Source organism: Terrapene carolina, unplaced genomic scaffold (genome assembly GCF_002925995.2).
Source record: "Terrapene carolina triunguis isolate 2854851 unplaced genomic scaffold, T_m_triunguis-2.0 Scaffold66, whole genome shotgun sequence".
In the NCBI taxonomy this organism is placed as follows: Eukaryota; Metazoa; Chordata; order Testudines; family Emydidae; genus Terrapene; species Terrapene triunguis.
In genome coordinates, this window is record NW_020664417.1 from 82752276 (window position 1) to 82777164 (window position 24889).

Below are 24889 nucleotides of genomic sequence, written 5' to 3' on the forward strand. Positions count from 1 at the left end.
CTGGTTTGAATTTTTCTAACTACAACTTCCAACTATTGGATTATGTTATGCTTTTGAATGGTAGATTGGAGATCCATCCAGTAACATATAAGCCCAATCTTTAAAACATAACACCTATGTTTTTCATGCATATTTGTGTGCAGGAACAAACTAATTGCAAATGCAAAATAAGGAATACAGAAAAATACACAATACAGAACACACGTGTGATGAATACACTTATCCTGCCAGGGTAACAAATGGAAGCTTAAGGGCCCCTATTCAGCACATCCCATAAACATGTGCTTAAACTTTAAGCATATGCTAAGTCCTATGCACTTCAATAAAACCTAAGAATCTGCTTACGTGCTTTGCTGAATTAGGGCTCAAAGCATTATGCATGTACCACTGCATCTGTTACATAAAGTAGTACCTGTTTGTGGTCATATGATGGGCCTAATTCGGTACCTGTTTTAAGCCTAATTTTGCTCCTTTACATATGTAACACTATTATTTGAGTGCATTTCCTCCTGATTTACACCAGCATTCAAGCCATTAAAATGTGCAACGTAGAGAAGATTCCTATTTTTATGAATTTGCTCCATGTGTTAAATTCAGTTTCAGTCAATAGTGTGCTCCTAAATGTATTGTTTCTGCAATTTTTTAGCTAGACCTGTGGGTTGATGCATTTAGGCTTTCTCTCACTCTTGCTACACAAAATCACTGGGAAGTAAAGTTGAATTCATCTTAAAATGCTATCCAAGTCAAAGACTCATTACTTTACATTAGAAGATTCTTGCAGACATGAACGAATAAAATATCATGTCTAGTACTACTTATGTTGAATACTACATGTAATCATTTGACTCTGATTACTTGAAATTCATCCTGGAGTACTTGAGAAACTAGCTGAAGCAATCTCAGAACTTTTAATAATTATCTTTGAGAATTCATGGAAGATGGGTGAGGTCCCAGATGACTGGAGAAGGGCAAACAAAGTACCTATCTTTAAAAAGGTGAACAAAGGACCCAGGGAATTATAGACCAGTTGGCCTAACTTTGATACCTGAAAGATACTGGAAAATTATTTAAAAATTTCTAAGTACCTAGAGGATAATAGGGTTCTAAGAAATAGCCAGTGTGGATTTGTCAAGGACAAATCATGCCAAGCAAACCTAACTTCCTCCTTTGACAGGGTTACTTTCCAAGTGGCTGGGCAGAAGCTAGAGTTGTGAGACATCTTGATTTTTAGTAAGGCTTTTGACGCAGTCCCACACGACATTCTCATAAGCAAACTAGGGAAATGTGGCCTAGCTGAAATTACTATGAGGAGGATGCACATCTGCTTGAAAGATTAACAGTGAACCATTGATAACTACTCTTTGAGTACAAACTGGAGGAGGTATATGAAGAGGTCCCAGAGGGGTCTGTCCTGGGTGCTATTCAATATTCAGATTAATGACTTGGATAATGACACACAGAGTGTGCTTATAAAATTTGCTGATGGCACCAAGCTAGGATGGGTTGCAAGCTTATAGTTCACAAATTGAATATAAGTCAATCTTCAGCAAGGATAGACATTAGGAAAAGCTTTCCAACTAGAAGGGTAGTTAAGCTCTAGAATAGGCTTCCAAGGTAGGTTGTGGAAACCCCATCACTGGAGGTTTTTAAGAACAGGTTAGACAAACACCTCAGAGATGGTCTAGGTTTACTTGGTCCTTCTTCAGTGCAGGGGGCTGGAGTAGATATCTTTTGAGGTCCCTCCCAGCCCTACATTTCTATGATTCTATGATTTCCTCAGAGAGGCAAATGTAAATGAAGACTCTTAAACTGCTGAATTGGCCTGGATAGTTTTCTACTTCAGGATAAAATCTCAGTGAGCTGAGTGTATTTTTGTTGTTGAAAGATAACTGCTAAAAACGATTTGGTGTGCGTTGGGTTGTAATTTTTGGTTATTGCTTCAAGTTTGTATCAAGGAAGGAAGTGGAAATTGACTAGCTATTTTTCAGCGGGGCTAGAGCAAATTAAAGTGACAAGCACTAGGCAAACTAACATCATTTTACACCCTGGGCATAATCACATGCAGTGGGAGAAAAAAAAAAAAATCAGTGCCTGGAAAGTGGAAGTGTATTAGAGGACTTGTGAATGAGCAACATGAGCTGTTTTAGTTGCTTATAGGGTTGAACCTATTTCTTATTCTAAGTTTATAAAAATATCAGCAAATGAAAAAAACAAAAACAAATTTTCACCATATCCAATGCCCCAGGCCACCTCCATAGGAGATAATTTTATGCCCAAGTATATATGAGAACAAGCCCAAGGCAGGACTCCAAACATATTGATATGCAGTTCTGTATCAGTGAAAGTACAATCACCAGTGGAGATAAAGGAAGGTGAAAATGTGCAGTTATTTCACCTGCTGGCACTGTTTTGTTCCATATGAAGTTGGTTGTATGTATGACCTATGCTTTAATCCTATGTACTTATTTTTCTTGTAAATCCCTGGGCCATATCTGGGCATTATGACTTGTTGACCCCAGACACTACATAATAGGTGGTCTGGTTGCACCACAGTCAGAACTTAAGCATGCTGTCTACTTAGTTAAAGCATAGGAAGAGGAAATAAATACACACATTTATAGATGTTTTCTTGTGGTGCACAGAAGGGGTAGAGTCTGTTAAGGGGTAGAGTCTGATCTCATTTACACAGCCTCCTCTCCCCAAATGCTGATGAGGTCCAGCAGCTTGGCATTGCTCCAAGTGGGGGATTGCCTGGTGCGTGGAGCAGGCATGGCCACCTGGAAAGATGTGCTGAGACCACTGCACGTGTCACCAAGCAAACAGGAAGGGGACTTTCAAAATTCCAAAGGAATGTACGGGGTGGGGATGATGGTCACCTGAGGGCAGGGCAGTAGAGTTCAAACCGATGACCAGAGAGGCAAGAACAGGCTTGGGACACCTCCCGGAGGCCAATCGCAGTGCTGTAATCATCACGGTGTCTACACTGGCACCGCGGCGCCATACCTCCCGGCACAGAAAGCTGTACACCTCTCGTTGTGATGGTTTTCTTTACAGGGCTGCAACTGCGCAGTTTCTGTGCACTAAGTGGCTTGGCAGTATGTACACCCCGGGAGTTGCAACACAGAAAGCTGCTTTACTGTGCAGAAACTTGCCAGTGTAGACTGGGACTAAGTAAATCCTATCTGTTGTGCTATCTCCTAAGATATTTTGAACTGGCAGATTCCTTGAAGCACACAAAACAGAATTTAGTTGCAGTGGAGTCAGTATAATTCCAGCATTTAGAGCATTACCCGATTGCTTCAGCAATCACAACATACTTGTCTTACCAGGAAGCTAAAGCAAATTGGAATCTGCTGTCTTCTTAAATACTGTAATTGTTTTTAAAAATCATTTGGCAGTGAAGTAGAATTGTTCTGACTGCATTTATGATATAAAGTCTTGAGACACCTTTTTAAGGTTAACTTAGCGATTGATACATTATGTGATATACATGACAATGAATTAGAAGTGTCTTGTATTTTCATCATAATCATTGATTGATGTAAATCAATATTCATTTGTCTGATTCATCTGTTAAGAGAATACTATCTGTAGCTGGAACCATTCTACTTTGTTCATATTTAGGGTTGGCAATATTTTTTTTTCATTTCAGTGGGTAATATCAATATTTGTTTTTAAGAATTTTTTTATTTCTATTGATTTAAATGTTCACAGTTGCACAAAATTATGTTTTAAAACATTTTATCAATTTAAATTTTTACAGTTCTGGTAAATTATGGGGGGGGAATCAGACAGTAATTATTTAATGATTGCAGACACTGAGATTCAAAAACTAAAACTTTATAACTGTTAAAACACAGACTGTCAACATCACATGTTAAAATATACAAAGTAAATATCCTTAAATCAAACTCTAACAAGTTCTCAAGAAGCATTTTTTTTACTTTGCCTATCTGTATATTTCTATTATCACTGGAAATATTTGTGTGTGTGTGTGTGTGTGTGTGTGTACAGTGAAATCAACGTTTACTGACAGTTATTGATTAAAAATCTAATCCTTCCAACTCTATTTATACTGGTGTATGTCTCTCTATTTTATCTGGGAAAGCCTTTAAATTAAATTTATATTGACTTTTCAGATAGAAATATATTTATCAGTAATGTGTCTGGCAGGGAGATAGCATTTCGTTATTTTGGTACTTCATGTCATTACATCGTGTTAATCATCTCATGGAGGTACAAACAAGTGTGAATTCAGCTATGGTAAATCATGTGTGGTTAGTAGAATCATCCTCATAAAGTATAACTATGGACTTTTTTAAATTTGAACGCTAGTGGGGCTTGATTTTACAAGAGCTCAGCTCCTGTTCAGGGACCTAAATAAAGGTGGGATTTTCAAAAATACTCAGTTTCCATTAAAAAGCAACAACGAGTCCTGTGGCACCTTAAAGACTAACAGATGTATTGGAGCATAAGCTTTCATGGGTGAATACCCACTTCGTCAGACGCATGCCAGACGATATGCGTCTGACGAAGTGTGGGTATTCGCCCACAAAAGCTTATGCTCCAATACATCTGTTAGTCTTTAAGGTGCCACAGGACTCTCTGTTGCTTTTTACAGATCCAGACTAACATGGCTACTCCTCTGATACTCAGTTTCCATTGTGACTCCTATGGACAGACTTTCAGAAGCCTTCTGCACATTGGGTGCAAAAAATGCTCCTTTGAAAAATCTAGTAATTTACTTTGTTGCCTAAGTGGGAGCTGAGTGGTCTTGAAAAATCTGGCCTTGGATCTGCATTCTTTTGTTTTTATGGCTTTTGCATCAAATCTGTGAATTGCTATTGTCAGACAGATTCATGTTTGTAAAGCTGACTTGATAAAGAGCTTAATTGTCTCTGAAATTACCGTACTGTGTGAACAGATGTGCCTGATAGCCCTGGAAACGGAGACTTGGTGTCTCAAGTGTCTGTTCCCATTGTGTCACTTTCTCCAGTGCAACCCTCCAAGGACTTACATACTCAGAGATAAAGAACAATTAATAATTCACCATGGCCAGAAGGGAACCAACAGCCAGTTGCACTTGGTTGCACAGTTCTCACAACTAATCAGTAGCCGGGACATGAGATTGAAGGAGTTGGACATCGGCTGCTGTGGTTTGATGGCTCATAAATTCAGTCTAAATCTGGGCAAAATGGAACCTAACAGCAGTAACATCTGCATTTCAGTCTGTCAAAATCATCCTGGGAAGAGCCACATATTCTGATACAATATAAGGGCTACCTTGTTCTCTACTTATTTCCTCATGGAAACAGCATGGAGTTGGTGCTACACTGCAAAACATTCATTTTGATCAGTATATTACCATTCCATTTCACGCCTCTTAACCAGTGGTATTTGCAAATAACTATCATCTACAGTCATCTACCTGAAGCTCCTTGAGCTCAATGTTTAAAAACTCCCCCTGTATATCCAGGCAGTTGCCAAATCCTGCCAGTTTTTTACATCCCCTAAAATCTGTCCTTTCCCTTCTCTCATTTTTGCTAAAACCTTTGTCCATGCCTGGGTGCTGTCCTGTCTCAACTATTTAAATCTCTTACCTTATCTCTAGGGGCCTGATTCAAGTGGACTTTAGATCATGGTCTAGCTGGGCTACTTATTAACACTCCCTTCAAATCCTTCCAAAATGTTGTGAATATGATCATATACGTCTCCAGTTACTCAGACCATACCAATGTTTATATGAATCCCTTCCCCCTTGCTTCCCACATTAAATTTAAACTAGGCAGTCACATTTTCAAGGCTCTACTCAGTTTAACTCCTGCCTCTACTCTTCTCTAGTTTCTCTCCTTAGCTCTGACCAAACCTCTCTTCTTACTCAGCCTTTTAAAAAATATTTCTTCCACTCTAGTCATTGTGCCTTCTCTCATGCTGCACCCCGCCTTCGGAATAAACTCCTTTCCCACCAAATATCCACCTACTCTTAATTCAAAACACTCCCTAAAAACTTTTCCTGTGTCTCTCTGTGCTTTCCTATTAATGAAATGACAGACTTTATATGCGCTTGTATTGTCCAGGAGGGTACTGGGCAGTACAGGACGCACATTTCTGGGGGAAAGTCTGGGACTGGGAGTTTGCTGGTATTGCCCTGCAATGTAATTCATGAATGGCTGGCTATAGCACTCATACAATATAGCTAGGAGTGATTTACATGCTGGAGGCTGTGTGAGCAGACCAGGAGGGTTGTTCTCACAGCGAAACAGTGTAAGAAGCACCCCAGGCTGGAGAATTGAGGGGACACAGCTATCCAGCTGTGCAGATTGTACCCTGGGTAATGTCACAACGAAGTAACAATCTGTTTTTACTATTGTTTTATTTACTCACCACTCAAAGATCTACATGTAGGAAATGTCCACCTTACTGCTTAGATGCTGTCAAGAAATTGAAAATGCGAAGCGAAAAATAACAGTTTCTGTTATAATAGAATTTGTCAAATTTTTGGTGTTATCTGAGTTAAGCGTCTCTAAGGGTGAGAAGTTGGCTGAACTGACACTTGATCAACAGTCAGAAACTTTTAGCAAGGATGTCAGAAGCCCGTGAATTCATGAGTCAATGATCTGGAGAAACAACAAGGAGTCTGGTGGCACCTTAAAGACTGACAGATTTATTTGGGCATGAGCTTTCGTGAGTAAAAACCTCACTTCTTCTAATGCAATGATCTGGAGAGAGTCACGAATTTAGTTGTGGGCCTGGTTCTTCCATAACAATTTCAGGCGGGTTAAAGAAACGGTTGCATTTGCCACAAATGAAACATTTCTTATAACTATCAATGCAGTCCCAAAAGTTGCAATTGTTTGTCAAAGACATTTATAGTTACTGGAATTATGAACTGTCCTCTTTGTGTCTATAGCACTGGAATACAAGCAGTACCTACAGAACCTTATTAGGTAACCAATGTGTATGGCCTTTTGGAAAAGCAGCATGTCTGGTCCCATCAACAATTTTTCCTGACGGTATGCATTATTTATTTGTATTTGTCACAAATCATCTGATCTTGCAGGGTGTTGAATTATAGATAGGTACTAGAGCTAGGTGGGCTGCCACAAATTGCTGAGACCTCTTATCTCTTTTCAACCTGTGGCATTAAAGTGCTTGGTGCAGGGGTGAAATGAGCTTCAATATCTTCTTGAAAAGTATTACCTGTGACCAGGAGGCTAAAAATCCTAAAAGAATGCAGTGAGGGGGAAAGACAGCTGGAAAGTTTTGTGGGTAGCCATAGGGTACATAGAAAACATTTCAAACTAGTGGCTTCAGAGGAGTGAAGAATTAACAGGCAGCTGAAGAAATGAGCAAGCTGGTTCATGAACGTTAGGATAAGGTTAATCTTAGTTGCCAAATCAAGTAGAGTTAGGTGAACTCAGAGGTGGCCTTCCTGTCTCTTTAAGCAGATTTTTGGGGGCTAATGTTACACTTAGTGAACGATGGAGATTACACCTCTACCTCGATATAACGCTGTCCTCGGGAGCCAAAACATCTTACCGCGTTATAGGTGAAACAGTGTTATATCGAACTTGCTTTGATCCACCGGAGTGCGCAGCCCCGCCCCGGCCCCCCCGGAGCACTGCTTTACCACGTTATATCCGAATTCGTGTTATATCGGGTCGTGTTATATTGGGGTAGAGGTGTATTTCCAAACTTTATTACACAAAACATATTGAGAGTTTTGGAGGAAGAACATTGTTAGTGGTCGGTGTTTGGTGATGAATCTTTGCACATCATCCTCATAAGTCTTGCATGCACAAAACATGAAAGTCTCTATGAGCAGGATTTCTATAAATAGCATTGGCACGAGCATTCTGGCTTGGTAGACTGGTATAAGGCTGCTGCTACTCAGGAGTTCTCCACTATGAAAACGTTTGAGAGAACATCTTAATAAATAGAGATCAACTTGTAGACCCACCTTCCCTTCTCCCTTGTGAATATTCAATAAGCCTGAGCAGCCACAACACTTGCTTTACAAGGAAAAACATAGCACGGAAGTATTTAGTTATTATTAACTATGATGTACAGCCACATTTCTAAAAAGATCATTTCAATCTCCTTTTGCTCTTCATTTTATCTTCAAAATCCCTTCGGAGGGGATAAAATATCCAGCCTTTATTTTCTTGGTTTAAAACAAATCCTGTTGGGTTATTCAGCTACCCATATTTTGTTTTGTCCATGTGTCTGGCACTAGAGACGGCTGTGTTGTTCGGTAACTTTCCAAAATAAAAACATTTAGATGTATATGTGGCCTTTTGTCATGTTATAAATTATAACTGTACTAAAATGAAACACATATAATTTGTCTAAAATTATGTGAAGCATCATAGGAAAAAAATTTGTGGACACTGTAACTCTCAGACATCTGTTCATTTCCTGACATCAGTTTTATCCCTCAGTAGCAGACAGGCTGCGAATATTGTGCGCCATTGTTCTCAATTAGTCTTCATTTAGTCCTGTTAAAAGCCCACTTCTGCAGGGCTTCTATGGGACTGCAACAGTGTGTATGACTCCTTTTAAGAATAGCAAGGACTAGGGGTCAGTCAACCCTCCCTGTTCTATGGTGTGTCCCTTTTAAGGTCCCTGGGACTTTTGGATCAGACAAAGACCTAGGGAAGGGCAAAGGTTGGTGTTGGGAGAAAGGAAGATGGTTCGGGAAATAGTTAATATCTGGGGAAAACCCAGGCTGCTGTTTCCTTAAGGGAATGGAACTGGAGCCTTGTAGTACAGGATGGGGGAAGGCTGTCCTTTCTCCCAGCCAACCAGGACGAGCCCTGGGGAGGAGGACAACATATATGCTGCCTCCTCTCTCATAATAGGGGAGACCCCAGCAGGGGAAGGAGTGCGGCCTGCTGACCTCTCCGAGCCCAGGAAGGAAAAGGGGTAATGAAGAGGGGCCAGGTAGGAGAAGTTGCTTTAAGGATTCAGCTGGCCTGAATCAGCACAGCCCCCAGACGGAGGGCTGTGGGACTCTTGAGCCCAAGAGGAGAAGTTCGCTTGAACCTCAGCAGTCAGCACAGGCCCCAAAAGGAAGGCTGTGGGACTCCTCAACCACAAAAAAGATAATACATCAGATTTCACAATACTTGGGTCTGGGAGTCAATTATTGCAGAGACGCTAGAGGGAGCTGATGGCAGGGTGCCTTCAGGGCCATTCCAGGCCACAAGGGGGAGCTCTGAGATGGCACTTGTCCACAAGGATGTACAATTATGTCAGTGTGAGTTCTGCAGGTAAAGGCATTCCAGGATCTGTCCGAATGAGCTTTATTTAAAAAACAAACAAACAATAAACTCACATATGGACCTCATCCCCTCATCTTTTATTGATATTGCTAGGTTCCTCTTCTACCTCAATGTTTGACATAGCTGGCCTGATTCTCCATTACCTGGTCAGAATTCTTCACTTGCTTACTCCAATAGTGATAGTTGTAAATGACTATGCAAGGTGCACAGCAGTGGAGAAACAAGTTCATTATATTGATGGTCTGGAGTCTTTGTTGCTTGACAGTTTCGAGATTTATTCATAATATATACAGTAACTGTTCAAAAAGTTCCCCAAACTTCGAGCCTGAGTTCTCATGACATAGACTGGGATTTTCATTATTTCAACAATAAAGTGTGACTGGCTATGGATTTATTGGGTCAAATTCTGCAGTCCCATCACACACACAAGTTCTGCTGATGCCACTGGGAGTTGTGTGTGCACAATAGTGAGTATAAATTGTCCAGAAGACATGAAGTCAACAGCAGTGTGACTTAAACAACAGAGAGGCATAATAATCATCCAAAAACTTTATTTGGGGAACCTTATTTATACTATAAACAGAACTTACACAGATGCAAGAAACATGTAGATTCATTAGTTACTGATTAAAGTTATGGGCTTCCCTAGAAATAAACCCACTAAAGTCTCCAGCAGAATGTTAAGGGACAATCAATCACTGAAATATCAAGATTACATCATTAGAACAAACTTTCCAAGGCTAGTACCCTGAAAGCATGCCATTATTTCTAACACCTTCAGAACAATGTTTTTTTTTTTTCTGAATGAACCATTGTTTGGGTGTTAGTCTTGCCATGGCATCTATGCAGACGTGGATGTCATTTGAGGACCAGGGCCTATGACATAAGTTGACATTGGTGACTAACAGAAATCTCCAGCTGTGTCTAGAATTCTAAACCCACTTACAATTGATGAAAACTCTGAACAATCCTTTTGCAAAGATCCGAACTGTCGAAATTGAGATGTACTTTTATCCTGTGGAAATAAAATAGTCCAGGAGGCCTCCCTGAAGATCGAATAAAAATGCCAAGACTTAGTCCAAATTCATTACTATTCAAAATGACCAGAACAAATATAGGATGGGATTTTTCCACAGAGCCTAAAGGAGTCAGGTACCCAACCCTTACTGAAAGTTGAGCTATCCCGGACATAATATATTTGTGTTACTTGCCTTTCAAATATAAACTACATCTAATCTAATCTCACTACTACATCTAATTTTTATTTGTCATATTCATAGATGTTAAGATCAGAAGAGATCATTCTAAGCATCTAGTCCAGGGGTGGGCAAACTTTTTGGCCTGATGGCCACATGGGGGTATGGAAATTGTATGGTGGGCCATGAATGCTCACAAAATTGGGGGTAGAGGTGTGGGAGGGGATGAGGGCTCCGGCTGGGGGTGTGGGCTCTGGGGTGGGGCCAGAAATGAATTCAGGGTGTGGGAAGGGGCTCCGGGTTGGGTGCAGGGGGGGGGGCGGTGAGGGCTCTGGGGTGGGGCTGAGGGGTTTGAGGTGCACGAGGGGGCTCCAGGCTGGGACCGAGGGGTTCAGAGGGTGGGAGGGGGCTCAGGGCTGGGGCAGGTGTTTGGGGGGAGGGGTGTGAGGGCTCTGGCTGGGGGTGCGGGCTCTGGGGTGGGGCTGGGAATGAGGGGCTTGGGGTACAAGAGTGGATCTGGGCTGGGATTGAGGGGTTTGGAGGGTGGGAGGGAGATCAGTGCTGTGGCAGGGATTGGGATATGGGGGGGCTCAGGGGTGCAGGCGCCGGGCGGCACTTACCGCAAGCAGCTCCCAGAAGCATGTCCCCCCTCCAGCTCCGAGGCGCGGCCAAGTGGCTCTGTGCGCTGCCCCGTCCACAGGTGCCACCCCTGCAGTTCCCATTGGCCAGGAACTGTGGCTAATGGGAGCTGCGGGGGTGATGCCTGCGGACAGGGTGGCACCTGGGCACGCTGGGGGGGGGTCGAGCTGGAGGAGGCATCATGCCAGCTGCTTTCTGGGAGCCGCATGGAGTGGGGCAAGCCCCTGACCATGCTTCCTGGCAGGAGCTGAGGGCCGGATTAAATGGTCTGACATGCCAGATGTGGCCCGCAGGCCTTAATTTGCCCACCCCTGTTCTAGTCTGATCTCCTGCACAACACACGCCATGGAGTTTCACCTAGTAATTCCTGTATCAAGTCTGTAACTTGTAGTTCAGCTAGAGGATATTTCTTAGAAAGACGTCCAATCTTCATTTCAATGTTTAAAATGTAAGTGCATAGACTGGATGTGATATTGGAAAATGTATAAAATATTTACTTTTTCATGTACATATATTTTTAAAGCTGAACACTTTGGAGTGAAATTTTCATCTGCTCTGTCTATAAATTATAGCCTATCAATAAATTATGCCTGTTGTATCTGACAGCTGAAAAATATGTTTTGCCAGAGCAAAGCCATCCCTATTCTCCTCCCCGTGCATCTTCCCTGCTGAGTAAGGGGGAGAACTTTGATTGTACTTGTCACAGAACTATTACTGATGACTATCTTTCAGTGAAAATGAAACATCATATAAAAATAGCCCATCTCACACAGTGTCTTTTTTTCATCTGTTTGCACTAGTCAGCTGTTATTTATGCTCCATGTATTTCTGATGATCCCACTGTAGAAAAGAAAGTAGAGATGGATGGGCAGTATTTGGATTGGGATTAAGGGTATGTCTACACTACGAGGGTAATTCGATTTTACTTAAATCGAATATGTGGAATCGATATTGCAAAGTCGAACGTGTGTGTCCACACTAAGGACACACTAAGGACAGTAATTCGACTTTGTGAGTCCACACTAACGGGGCGAGCGTCGATATTGGAAGCGGTGCACTGTGGGCAGCTATCCCACAGTTCCCGCAGTCCCCGCTGCCCATCGGAATTCTGGGTCGAGCCGCCAATGCCTTCTGGGTAAAAAAAATTTGTCGTCATCCGTCCGTCACTAACGCCCTCCCTCCCTCCATGAAAGCGCCGGCGGGAAATCAGTTCGCGCACTTTTCTGGTCAGTGACAGCGCGGACGCCACAGCACTGCGATCATGGATCACGCTGCGACCATCGCTGCACTTGTGGCCGTTCTCAACACCTCGCAGCTTATCATACACCTTTCCCTGAGGCAGATGCAGAGAAATCGGGCGAGGAGGCTACGGCACCGCCGTGAGAGCCTGAAGTCGGAGAGTGGCACAGAGCTGTCAGAAACCACGAGCCCCAGCGCCCAGGACATCACGGTGGCAATGGGGCATGTGGATTTTGTTGAACGGCGATTCTGGGCCCGGGAAACAAGCACGGACTGGTGGGACCGTATAGTGCTTCAGGTCTGGGATGAATCCCAGTGGCTGCGAAACTTTCGCATGCGGAAGGGGACTTTCCTCGAACTTTGTGAGTTGCTGTCCCCTGCCCTGAAGCGCAAGGACACCCGCATGCGAGCAGCCCTCACTGTCCAGAAGCGAGTGGCCATAGCCCTCTGGAAGCTTGCAACGCCGGACAGCTACCGGTCAGTCGCGAACCACTTTGGTGTGGGCAAATCTACCGTGGGGGTTGTTGTCATGCAAGTAGCCAAGGCAATCGTCAAGGTACTGCTCCCAAAGGTAGTGACCCTGGGAAACGCGCAGGTCATCATAGATGGCTTTGCCGCGATGGGATTCCCAAACTGCGGTGGGGCTATCGATGGGACTCACATCCCTATCCTGGGACCGGACCACCAGGCCAGCCAGTACATCAATAGAAAGGGCTACTTTTCAATGGTGCTGCAAGCACTGGTGGACCATCGGGGACGGTTTACAAACATCTACGTCGGATGGCCGGGCAAGGTTCATGACGCTCGCGTGTTCAGGAACTCTGGTCTGTTTAGACGGCTGCAGGAAGGTATTTACTTCCCAGACCACAAAATAACTCTTGGGGATGTGGAGATGCCTACAGTCATCCTCGGGGACCCAGCCTACCCGCTAATGCCCTGGCTCATGAAGCCCTATACTGGCGCCCTGGACACAGAAAAAGAACTGTTCAACTACCGTCTGAGCAAGTGCAGAATGGTGGTGGAGTGTGCTTTTGGCCGTCTCAAAGGGAGATGGAGAAGCTTACTCACTCGCTGTGATCTCAGTGAAACCAATATCCCCATCGTTATTGCAGCTTGCTGTGTGCTCCACAATCTGTGTGAGAGCAAGGGGGAGACCTTTATGGCGGGGTGGGAGCTAGAGGCAAATAGCCTGGCTGCTGATTACGTCCAGCCAGACAGCCGGGCCATTAGAAGATCCCAGCGGGACGCCCTGTGCATCCGGGAGGCTTTGAAAGCTAGGTTCCTGAGTGAGCAGGGCAACCAGTGACTTTTCAGTTTGTGGACAGAAAAGCTGAACCTGCCCCCGTTTCTTTACCCAGTCCATTTTGACTATCCTCTCCAGTTACATACAACCTTCACCCCCTTCCCCTTCCCAAAAAATAAAATCATTTCGATTTTTTAATGAACACCGTTGTCTGTATTGCTGTTTTCGCGGGAATATTTTAAACCGGGGACGCAGACTGTGGCGGGGGGCGGGTTTAGTGTTCTGATGCAAATGATACTTCTAAACTCCCGGAATGACAGGCTCCGCACTGGTGGACTGGTTATTTCAATGGAGCCTGCCAGCACTCCTGGGGGGGACTGTGTGTATGTGTCGGCTATGTGACTTTCTGGCAGGGGGGGTAGGGTTACAGATCCCCTGCTGCGTGGATCTGTGAGCCAGGATAAGGACCGCTGCATAAGATCTGTAACTGCCCTCCCCCGCCACAAAGTCACAGAGCAACCCCCCCCCCCAAAACATGAAAAACACCTCCCAGACTGACCAGGGTAACCAGTGACTGCACTGTGTATGTGTCCTGATGCTGGACCTGACACCGCCTCTGTACCCTGCTAAAGGTGACTGTCCTGTCCAATTACCAAGCCCCTTCCCCCCCTCCAGACAGACTCTCCCTCAAAAGAACCTGACTGAAACAGTAATGAACAGAAACAAACATTTTATTGCGAACCAGAGATGAAACGTGGGGGGTGAAACTTGGACGGGGGCTTGTGTGAGGTGGGTAGGAAAGGACTTATGAAATTTTGGGGAATGTCAGCCTTCTACTGCTAGAGCAGTCTGCAGGGGTTGATTGAAAGTTTTAACGGCCCTTGCCGCCCCTCCTTCTTTGGACTTTGGGTGAGGGTGGTGTGGGACTTGGTGGCGGGTGAGGGCGGTTACAGATAGACTGCAGCGGGGCTCTGTCCTCCTGCCTCCGGTCTTGCAGAACATCCACAAGGCGCCGGAGCGTGTCCGTTTGCTCCCTCATTAGTCCAAGCAGCTTTTCAGTAGCCTGTTGGTCCTCCTGACGCCACCTCTCCTCCCGTTCCATGACTGCTCGGTGCATTTGTGACAAGTTCTCCCTCCACTGTGTCTGCTGGGCTGCCTGGGCTCGGGAGCAGCCCATTAGTTCTGTGAACATGTCTTCACGCGTCTTCTTCTTCCTCCGCCTAATCTGCGCTAGCCTCTGGGAGTGTGCTGACAGGCTGGGTTGGGAGACAGTCGCAGATGTGTCTGTGTGAATTTTAAAAAGGGAGTGAATTCCTGAGACAGATAAATGAAATTGTATACAAAGAACCTAGTCTTTCTCTGTGAACAAGACCATGCACTGAACCTCTCACATGCGCACTCAGGACAAGGTCGAATTTTCGGCCGTCGCCTTCAGTGCCTGTGGACTTGCGGAGGTCTTGGAGTGTTCAGAGAACTGTGGCTGGAGACCTGAACTTCTGGAGCGGGCAATAATGGTAAGCCGCAGACTTGTGGCTGCTTAAAACTCCAGCAGTAGCACTGGCCTCCTTTCACATTGAAAGCAATGCCAGTCTCTGCTGCCAGCAATCAGGACAGCATCAACTCTGCCCCTGTCCCACCCCCTCGCGGCTGTCCCAGGGAAAGATCCCTGTATGCTGCCCCTCTCCCTCCACCGCGTGGCTGTAAAGCAGTCCCAATACTAACAGTCCCCTCCCTAATTCAAAGCAGGGCGTCATGAGCGACATCACCCTCCTGAGGATCCCGGACACCCAGAGAGAACGCATGCTGCGGGAAAGCATGCAGAAACCGGGGCCGTATGCCGCCATGCTATGTCGGGCCATGATCCCCGAGTACCTGATTGTGGCATGGAGGGGACATGTCTGCTACCACGGAGGGCCCACTAAGATCGCCCTACCCCGGAACCTGATCAACAGGCTTGAGCTCTACCTCCACGAGACCTACGAGGAGTTCTCCTACGAGGATTTCTCGTCGATCCCCGGCCACATTGACCGGATTTTCGCGTAGGTGCACTGAGACTTTGGAGTGGAGCGTCTTGGGCCTGGGAATCATGTAGTAACGGACATTGTGAAATTTTTTTAAAATACTTGGGACTAAATTGAGAAGAGCCTAAGACAGAGAAATCATGCAAAACCCATTTGTTACCTTTGTAAATATTCCTGTTTTGTACCTGATTATTTTTTTACTAGTTTACAGCACTTTTATAAATATACATTGTTAATAGTATAAATATTACCGTTCTGTTTTAAATAAATGTTTACATGTTTACAGCACTTACTGCTTGATCCGTCCCCTGATTCTGTGTCCGGGGTAAGGGATGGGGACGGTTGGTAGGGGATCTCGGTAAGGGTGATGAAGAGCTCCTGGCTGTCGGGGAAATCAGCGGTGCCAGCGCTGTCGACTGCCTCGTCCTCCTCATCTCCTTCTTCATCTTCCCCGTCCGCTGTCATGTCCGACATGATCCCATCCTCGGAGTCCACGGTCAGGGGTGGGGTAGTGGTGGCGGCCGCTCCCAGGATGGAATGCAGTGCCTCGTAGAAACGGGATGTGTGGGGCTGGGATCCGGAGCGTCCGTTAGCCTCTTTGGTTTTTTGGTAGCCTTGTCTCAGCTCCTTGATTTTCACGCGGCACTGCGTTGCATCCCGGCTGTAGCCTCTCTCTGCCATGGCTTTGGAGATCTTCTCGTAGATCTTAGCATTCCTTCTTTTGGAGCGCAGCTCTGAAAGCACGGACTCATCGCCCCACACTGCGATGAGATCCAAGACTTCCCGATCAGTCCATGCTGGGGCCCTCTTTCTATTGGATTGCACGGCCATCTCTGCTGGAGAGCTCTGCATAGTTGCCACTGCTGCTGAGCTCCCCTCGATGTCCAAAGAGGAACTGAGATTCAAACTGCCCTGACAGGAAAATGAAAATGAATTCAAATTTTCCCGGGGGTGTGGCTGGTCAGAGCATCCGAGCTCGGACTGCTGTCCAGAGCGTCAAGAGAGTGGTGCACTGTGGGATAGCTCCCGGAGCTATTACCGTCGATTTCCATCCACACCTAGCCTAATTCGATATGGCCATGTCGAATTTAGCGCTACTCCTCTCGTTGGGGAGGATTACAGAAATCGATTTAAAGAGAGCTTTCTGTCGAACTAAATGGCTTCCTGGTGTGGACGGGTGCAGGGTTAATTCGATATAACGGCGCTAAAGTCGACATAAAAGCCTAGTGTAGACCAGGCCTAAGTTTAGGTTAAGAATCGGGCTTGGGTTTGAGGCTGAATCAGGGTTAAGGTTTGGGTTCAGATATCATGGTACTAACATTTCAGAAGTTATGGGTTACAGGGTTCTTGCAAGATTAGTTGATCTTTTGAGATTTACACCATGCTGTCTAATGGAAATCTCACAGCAGCAATGGTTCTCATGAGATTTCTCTCATTGTGTCAAAAATCTCATGAAAACAGCCATTCGCGTGAGATTTCATCTGCTTCTGAACTGAAGAATGGCTTGCTTTCCAGTTCTAGATCCAACCCAGACACTAAAATGTGATGGCAGGTTTAGGTCTACAGCCTCAAAATCAAAATTTCCCCTCTTGAATTTTGAAGGGGTTTAAGAGTCAACTTGGTGGTTTTGAGTGAAGCACTAATTATGATTGGACAAATGGTTAAAATACTAACTGCCTACAGGCCCATTCAGACTAAAAAATGGTCATAATAAATATAATAAAATATCTCAAATCAACCACCATCACCAATCAATTCACTCCCTTATCAAATCCTCAGGAAGAAAGGAGGGCTTTGGAATATACCCAGATAGCTAATAAATCTGTTCTCTGGCAGACTAAGGCAGCCAGTGGGTTGCTTGGTACACACCTGAAGAAATTGCCATCCATATGTCCTCACTAGCCTTCCTTGCTATTTCATAAAAACATTGAATAGGAGGGCTGCCAAAACATATCCACGTGGTGCCACTAAGAAGAAAGCCTTTTCGACATGAGGGCAATTGCCCAAAATTACCCTCTGGGACTTCTCAAAGGGAATGGAGCCATGCAAGAAGAATTTTGTCTTTGTGGCTAGGACCATAGATATGTCTTCAAAAGGCTTTTAAAAAAAATTTAGAATGGGGATTTTGCATCCATCCATCACAAGGAGGGGGGTCATTGAACAATGCTGCTGGTGCTGTTTTGTTTCTATCCCCAATCCTGCAACTTTACTGACAGGCTTGAGGACATCAGCAGCCACCAGAGTTGCTCCATCACATTCTTCTTAGTCATTTTGCTCAAAACCAGAGATTAGATATAGGTTGATAGCAAATTTGGCAACATCAAGAGTTCTCTGAGCTAAGACCTAGCTATACTGTCCATTTTTGTACCCTGCCTCCCTCATCCCTGAAGGGAAATTTTGAAAATCACAAACAGCAATGGGCCTCTTACTTCCAGACATGTCTGCCCCAGTCATGAGGGACGTGGATCCAACTCATATTGTAGCACAGATTGTTCCCAGCACCTGAGTGATCTATATTGATATCAAATTGAAGAAAGGAAGGTTTAAAGACAGCTTCTCTGGTGTAAACTGGAATAGCACTACTGAAGTGAATAGAGCTATGTTGATTTATCACAGCTGAAAATATGGCCTCTAGTGTTTTGTCCCCTCAAGACACTGCTCTGTCCTTACCAAGGCTACTTGCTCATGGTTAGGGCCCTACCAAATTCACGGTCCATTTGATCAATTTCACGGTCATAGGATTTTAAAAATAGTAAATTTCATGATTTCAGCTATTTAAATCTGAAATTTCAGTGTTGTAATTGTAGGGGTCCTGACCGAAAAAGGAGTTGTGGGGGGTCACAAGGTTATTCTAGGCGGGGTTGTGGTACTGCTACCCTTACTTCTGCACTCAGGGCTGGCTCTACCATTTTTGCCACCCCAAGCAAAAAAAAGCTGCCCGGACTGTGCTGTCCCAAGAATGGACGGAATGCCGCCCCTTAGCATGTGCCGCCCCAGGCACGTACTTCCTCCGTTGGTGCCTGGAGCCAGCCATGTCTGCGCTGCTGCTGGTGGCGGCGCTGCCTTCAGAGCTGGGTGCCTGGCCCCCAGTCACCACTCTCCAGCAACTAGCTGCCGCTCTCCGGCAACCCAACTCTGAAGGCAGTGCAGAAGTAAGGGTGGCAATATTGTGGTCCCCCCCCTAAAATAAACTTGCGACCCTCCCCTGCAACTCTCTTTTGGGTCAGGACCCCCAATTTGAGAAATGCTGGTCTCCCCCATGAAATCTGTATAGTACAGGGTAAAAGCACACAAAAGACCAGATTTCATGGTGGGAGACCAGATTTCACAGTCCACGATGCATTTTTCATGACCACGAATTTGGTAGGGCCCTACTCATGGTGCAGAGGAACATGACTTTACAGCAGGAGAGATGTGAAAAATAGTACGAATCAAATCTTTTAAATCTCTCACTTATTCCTAAATAATTTTCTGTAAAATATGTGGGACATCTCCATACCATAAAGGTTCACTAGCACTAATTTGGAACTATTTACTAATCACCATGACAGGACACGTTTTCAAGGTTTTTATAATCATGGCTTTTAGATATCATTCAACTTTACAGTTTTTGAAGGAATACTGGAACTCAGGAGTCATCCCAAACTCATGCCAGTAAAACCTTTCTTCACACTACCTGATTATGTAGGTGTTTCATAGAATCATAGAATATCAGGGTTGGAAGGGACCTCAGGAGGTCATCTAGTCCAAACCCCTGCTCAAAGCAGGACCAATTCCCAACTAAATCATCCCAGCCAGGGCTTTGTCAAGCCTGACCTTAAAAACCTCTAAGGAAGGAGATTTCACCACTTCCCTAGGTAACTCATTCCAGTGCTTCACCACCCTCCTAGTGAAAAAGGTTTTCCTAATATCCAACCTAAACCCCACTGCAACTTGAAACCATTACTCCTTGTTCTGCCATGTGCTACCACTGAGAACAGTCTAGATCCATCCTCTTTGGAACCCCCTTTCAGATAGTTGAAAGCAGTTATCAAATCCCTCCTCATTCTTTTCTTCTGCAGACTAAATAATCCCAGTTCCCTCAGCCTCTCCTCATAAGTCATGTGCTCCACCCCCCTAATCATTTTCATTGCCCTCCGCTGGACTCTTTCCAATTTTTCCACATCCTTCTTGTAGTGTGGGGCCCAAAACTGGACACAGTACTCCAGATGAGGACTCACCAATGCTGAATAGAGGGGAATGATTACGTCCCTCGATCTGCTGGCAATGCTTCTGTAGATGTAGAATGTTACTAATTGTCAAGCAACTTGGGAAACTTGTTATGTGCAGGGGAAATACAGGTTCTTCTTTGAGTGATTGCTCATATTGATTCCAATTAGGTGTGTGCATGCCGCGTGCACAGTCATCCGAAAGTTTTTCCCTTAGCAGCAGCCGTTGGATTTGCTGTGGAGCCCCCTGGAGTGGCGCCTTCATGGCACTCAATATATGACCCTGCCAACCCGATGCCTCCTCAGATCCTTCTTACTACCAGTGACAGTCTTTGGAACTGTGGCATCTTGCTTTGCAAGCTCTCCACGTTTCCCTAGCTTCTCTTCAGACTGTTTGTATTTGGTGGTTGTTTAGTTCTTAGTTAGCTTTTAGTTATTGTAGTTAGTTAGCTGTTGGGCTGGGGGTTTACCCTCCACCCCGACTGCGTTCTTCTTGGGGGACTTACATGCCTAAGTCGTGCAACAAGCCCATGCCAACAGGCAACCCTCATGACGCTTGTTTAAAGTGTCTGGGGGAAGTACATCAGTCAGAAAAGTGCAGGATTTGAAAGGGCTTTCGCCCCCAAAACAAGAGGGAGCGGGACTTTAGATTTAAGCAGCTCCTTATGGAGGCAGCACTTAGACTGCAACCTGCATCGGCACTGCAGGACCCGGCGCTGAGTTCCTCAGTGCACGGTGCCCCAGAGACAGTGGTGGAGGTGCCACTGTAAAAGGACTCCGATAGAGACCCGCGGCACTATCACTCCCCGGCACTGAAGACATGGGACTGGCCCAGCACCGATCCCATTCACCGGTGCAAAAGTGGCACCAGCAGCAAGGGAGGAGTGGTTACCCCACTTCAGGACCCGCCCCAGCCGAGCCCGCCAATGGGGAGCGTCCCAGGGAGGAGCCCCCTGTGCCGAAACTTTTGGAGACTGGACCATTGACTTTGGCCCCACAAGTAGGACCGCCAAGTCCGGTGCAGTTGGACTCCCCGGGTCTGGTGGTGGAGGAGATAGAACTGCCTTCCACCCTGGACACTATTGCGATGATGGCACTGAGGTTCCTGGCCCTTTGCATTAAGCCTCCGATACCGCCAGGGGCGGCGCCGTCCTGGGGAAAGCCGGCGATGATCCACCCTTCGACTCAGCCTGTGTAGGGGAGGTATCACTCGGAGTCCTGGCACCGCTCACAGTCCTGGCACCACTCGCAGTCATGGCGCAGGTCTGACTCGCGGCACCAATCCAGATCCCGCCAGCTCTTCCGCTCACAGCGCAGATTGCCTTTGTGCAGTAGGTCCCGATCTTGGCACCATTCGTATTGGCACCAATCCAGCTCTCTGTGCAGACCCACTCACGGGACCGCTCCAGATAGTGTTACTGTTCCAGGTCACAGCACTGCTCTCCACGCTCGCAGCACCACTCCCCGACTCAGCTGCACTCGGCACCGCCATGGCCATCACGGTCCCAGTCCCTGTCTTCGAACTCGGAGATGGGGTCCAAATATTCGCTGTAGCCCTGGCACAAGTTGGCACAGGACAGACCTGATGTTGGTGCAGGGCCATGGCCTGCACAGTGGCATGGGCCAGTGCAGTGGCCATTTTGGAGCCCATGGGCATACCACCAGGCCCAGGGTGCCCAGTCCAAAGCCTCACATTCAGTCGCGTCTGAGCCTGAGGCAGCAACCAGTTGCCCCACCCCTAGAGGTGCAGAGGAGCCAGCGGTGGTGCCACTTCCTCTGGAACCCACCCCAGTTCCTGAGCCAGACCCTGGAGTAGATGGCACGTAGCTAGAGGCGGGGCAGGAGGTTCCTGAGGACAAGAGGGTCCGGAGGACCAAGTTCCCCCACTAGCATCCTTGTCATCCTCCCCGGACAAGGCGGTGGTGGGCACCTCCATCTCGGGGCCACCCCCTATAGATAGCCGTGCCCACCAGGAACTCCTGCGCAGGGTGGCACGGAATACGAACCTGCAGGCTGAGGAGGTGGTAGAGTTGGAGGACCCTAAGGTGAACATCCTGGCACCAGAAGGGCCATCCAGGGTCAAACTATACAGGCCAATGCAAAAACCATTTGCAGACCCTGGCATCCATCCGTTCCACTGCTAAGGGTGTGGAGAGGACGTACTTTGTGTCCTCCAAAGGGTTTGACTACCTGTTTACACACCCACAGCCTTGATCGTTGGTAGTGTCGGCAGTAAATGAGAGGGAGAGGCAGGGTCAGCAAGCACCAGCACCTAAATCTAAGGACGCCAAGTGCCTGGATTTATTCGGATGCAAAGTGTACTCCATGGGGGGCTTGCAACTCAGGATTGCCAACCAGCAGGCAATCCTGAGCAGGTACAGTTTTAACTCCTGGAACTCAATGCTGAAGTTTAGGGAGCTGGTACCAGCAGAGTCCAGGGAGGAGTTTGGGGCCATTGTAGAAGAGGGCAAGGCAGTGGCATGGACCTCTTTACAGGCCTCACTGGACACCACAGACTCGGCAGCATGCACCTTGTCCTCAGCGATAGCTATGCGGCATAGTTCATGGCTGTAAGCCTCAGGGCTCCCGCCTGAGGTTCAGCAAACTATGCAAGACCTACCCTTTGACGGGGTGGGCCTGTTTGCCGAACAGACTGACTCCAGGCTGAATAGCCTCAAAGACTCCAGGGCAGCAAGAAATCTTTGGGTATGCATACCTGGCAACCCAAAGAAAGCCCTTTAAACCCCAACCACCGCAACAGCGCCCGTATCCTCCTCGGCCAAGGCAGGATTTTTACAGGCGCAGGGGTAGGAATGGCAGGTGTAAGCCTTCCCATCCCCCATCCATACAGGGCCAGGGCCTGACTAAGCCTTCGTTGGGCTCAAAACGGACATTTTGAAGGTGCACCCAAGGACAGAGCACCTGTCTCAACGCCGGATCCTTCCCCATGTTTTTTTAACCGTCTATCCCACTTCTACCATGCATGGTCTCAGATAACATTGGACTGCTGGGTTCTTAACATGGTGGAAGTGGGATATTCTCTCCAATTCTGCTCCTACCCTCCCTCCCACCCCCGTCCCTCTTCAGGGACCCTTTTCATGAGCAACTCCTTATCCAGGAGGTGCAGGCGCTTCTCATCATAGGAGTGGTGGAGGAGGTTCCTCAGGAGCTCAGGGGCAAGGGATCCTATTCCTAATCCCCAAAGCTACTTCCTAATCTCCAAAACCAAAGGGGGTCTCAGACCCATTCTAGACCTGCTAGGACTCAACAAGTTCATGGTGAAGTTGAAGTTCTGCATGGTCTCCCTGAACACTATTATCCCTTCCCTGGATCCAGGAGGCTGGTATGCCGCCCTCAACATGAAAGACACATACTTTCATATAGCGATTGGCCCTGCACACAGTCGCTTTTTAAGGTTCATGATTGACCAAAAACATTATCAGTTCACAGTCCTTCCCTTTGAGCTGACGACAGCCACACAAGTGTTCACCAAATGCATGTCAGTGGTAGCAGTCTTCCTCTGAAGAAGGCAGGTGCAGGTATACCCTTACCTAGACGATTGGCTGCTCAGGGGGCACGCCAGAGAGTAGGTGGAGTCGCAGGTCCATCTGGCCACATCCACGTTCAAGAACCTGTGTCTCCTCCTCAACTCGGAAGATAGAGTTTATTGGAGCAGTGTTAGACTCGGTCCAAGCAAGAGCAAGCCTGCCGGAGTTCCAATTCCAAGCCCTGGCAAGCATCATTCGATGCATTAGAGAGTACCCAACCACTACAGCAAGGAATTGCCTCAGTCTCCTCGGTCACATGGCAGCCTGCATGTACATGATCCGATACACCAGAATGAGACTCAGGCCTGTACAGATGTGGCTTGCTTCGACATACCGCCTGGGGTGCGACAGCCTGGGACAGTAGGTGCTAGCATCACTCCAGTGGTGGCTCGATGCTTGAATAGTCTGTAAAGGAGCCCCCTGCAGCAGCAGCCCTCAGATGTCCTTGTTTCTAGTTACGGACGCATCAGCTCTAAGTTGGGGAGAACTTCTGGGAGATCTCTGAACGCAGGGACTCTGGGCACAGGATGAGCTCTCTCTCCATATCAATATCAAGGAGCTCAGAGTGGTGTGACTTGCATGCCAGGTCTTTCAGTCTCGTCTGCAAGGCCAGCACGTGGCAGTCATGACGGACAACACCACTGCAATATTTTACATCAACAAGCAGGGTGGAAACCGGTCCTCGCCCCTCTGTCAGGAAGCTCTCAGGCTCTGGGAATTCTGTATAGGCCACTCCATTCACCTGGAAGCATCATATCTGCCAGGAGTCCAGAACGTACTGGCGGGCCACCTCAGCAGGTCCTTCCACAGCTACGAGTGGTCCATCTGGCCAGACATCATTTACTCCATCTTCCAGAGGTGGGGGTTTCCCCAGGTCGACCTGTTCACCACTCGGAGCAACCGGAAGTGCCCAGTGTTTTGCTCCTTCCAGAAAAGCAGCCCGGGCTCAATCGCAGACACATTCCTGCTACCCTGGGGAGACCGTCTGCTCTATGCCTTTCCCTCAATCCCTCTTGTGCACAAGATACTACTCAAGGTCCGCAGAGACGGGGCAGATATAATACTGGTGGCGCCAGCGTGGCCTTGACAACACAGGTACACCACACTTCTGGATCTGTCAGTCGACACTCTGATCACGTTGCTACTCCTCCCCGACTTGATCACTCAGGACCACGGTCATCTTCATCACCCAGACCTCTGGTCCCTCCACCTCACGGCCTGGAAGCTTTGTGGCTGAACCCTATGGAGCTCCTGTGCTCGGAGCAGGTAATAGAGATCTTACTTGGCAGCAGAAAGCCCTCCACGAGGGCCACATATCTGGCGAAGTGGAAGAGGTTCACTTGCTGGTGTGACCAGCATCATACGCCCCCACTCCAGGTGCCATTACCTCTTATTCTGGAGTACCTTCTGCACCTGAAACAGCAAGGCCTGGCAGTGTCATCTGTAAAGGTACACCTAGTGGCTATCTCGGCTTTCCACCCCGGAATCTCTTCACCAACCCCATGGTTGGA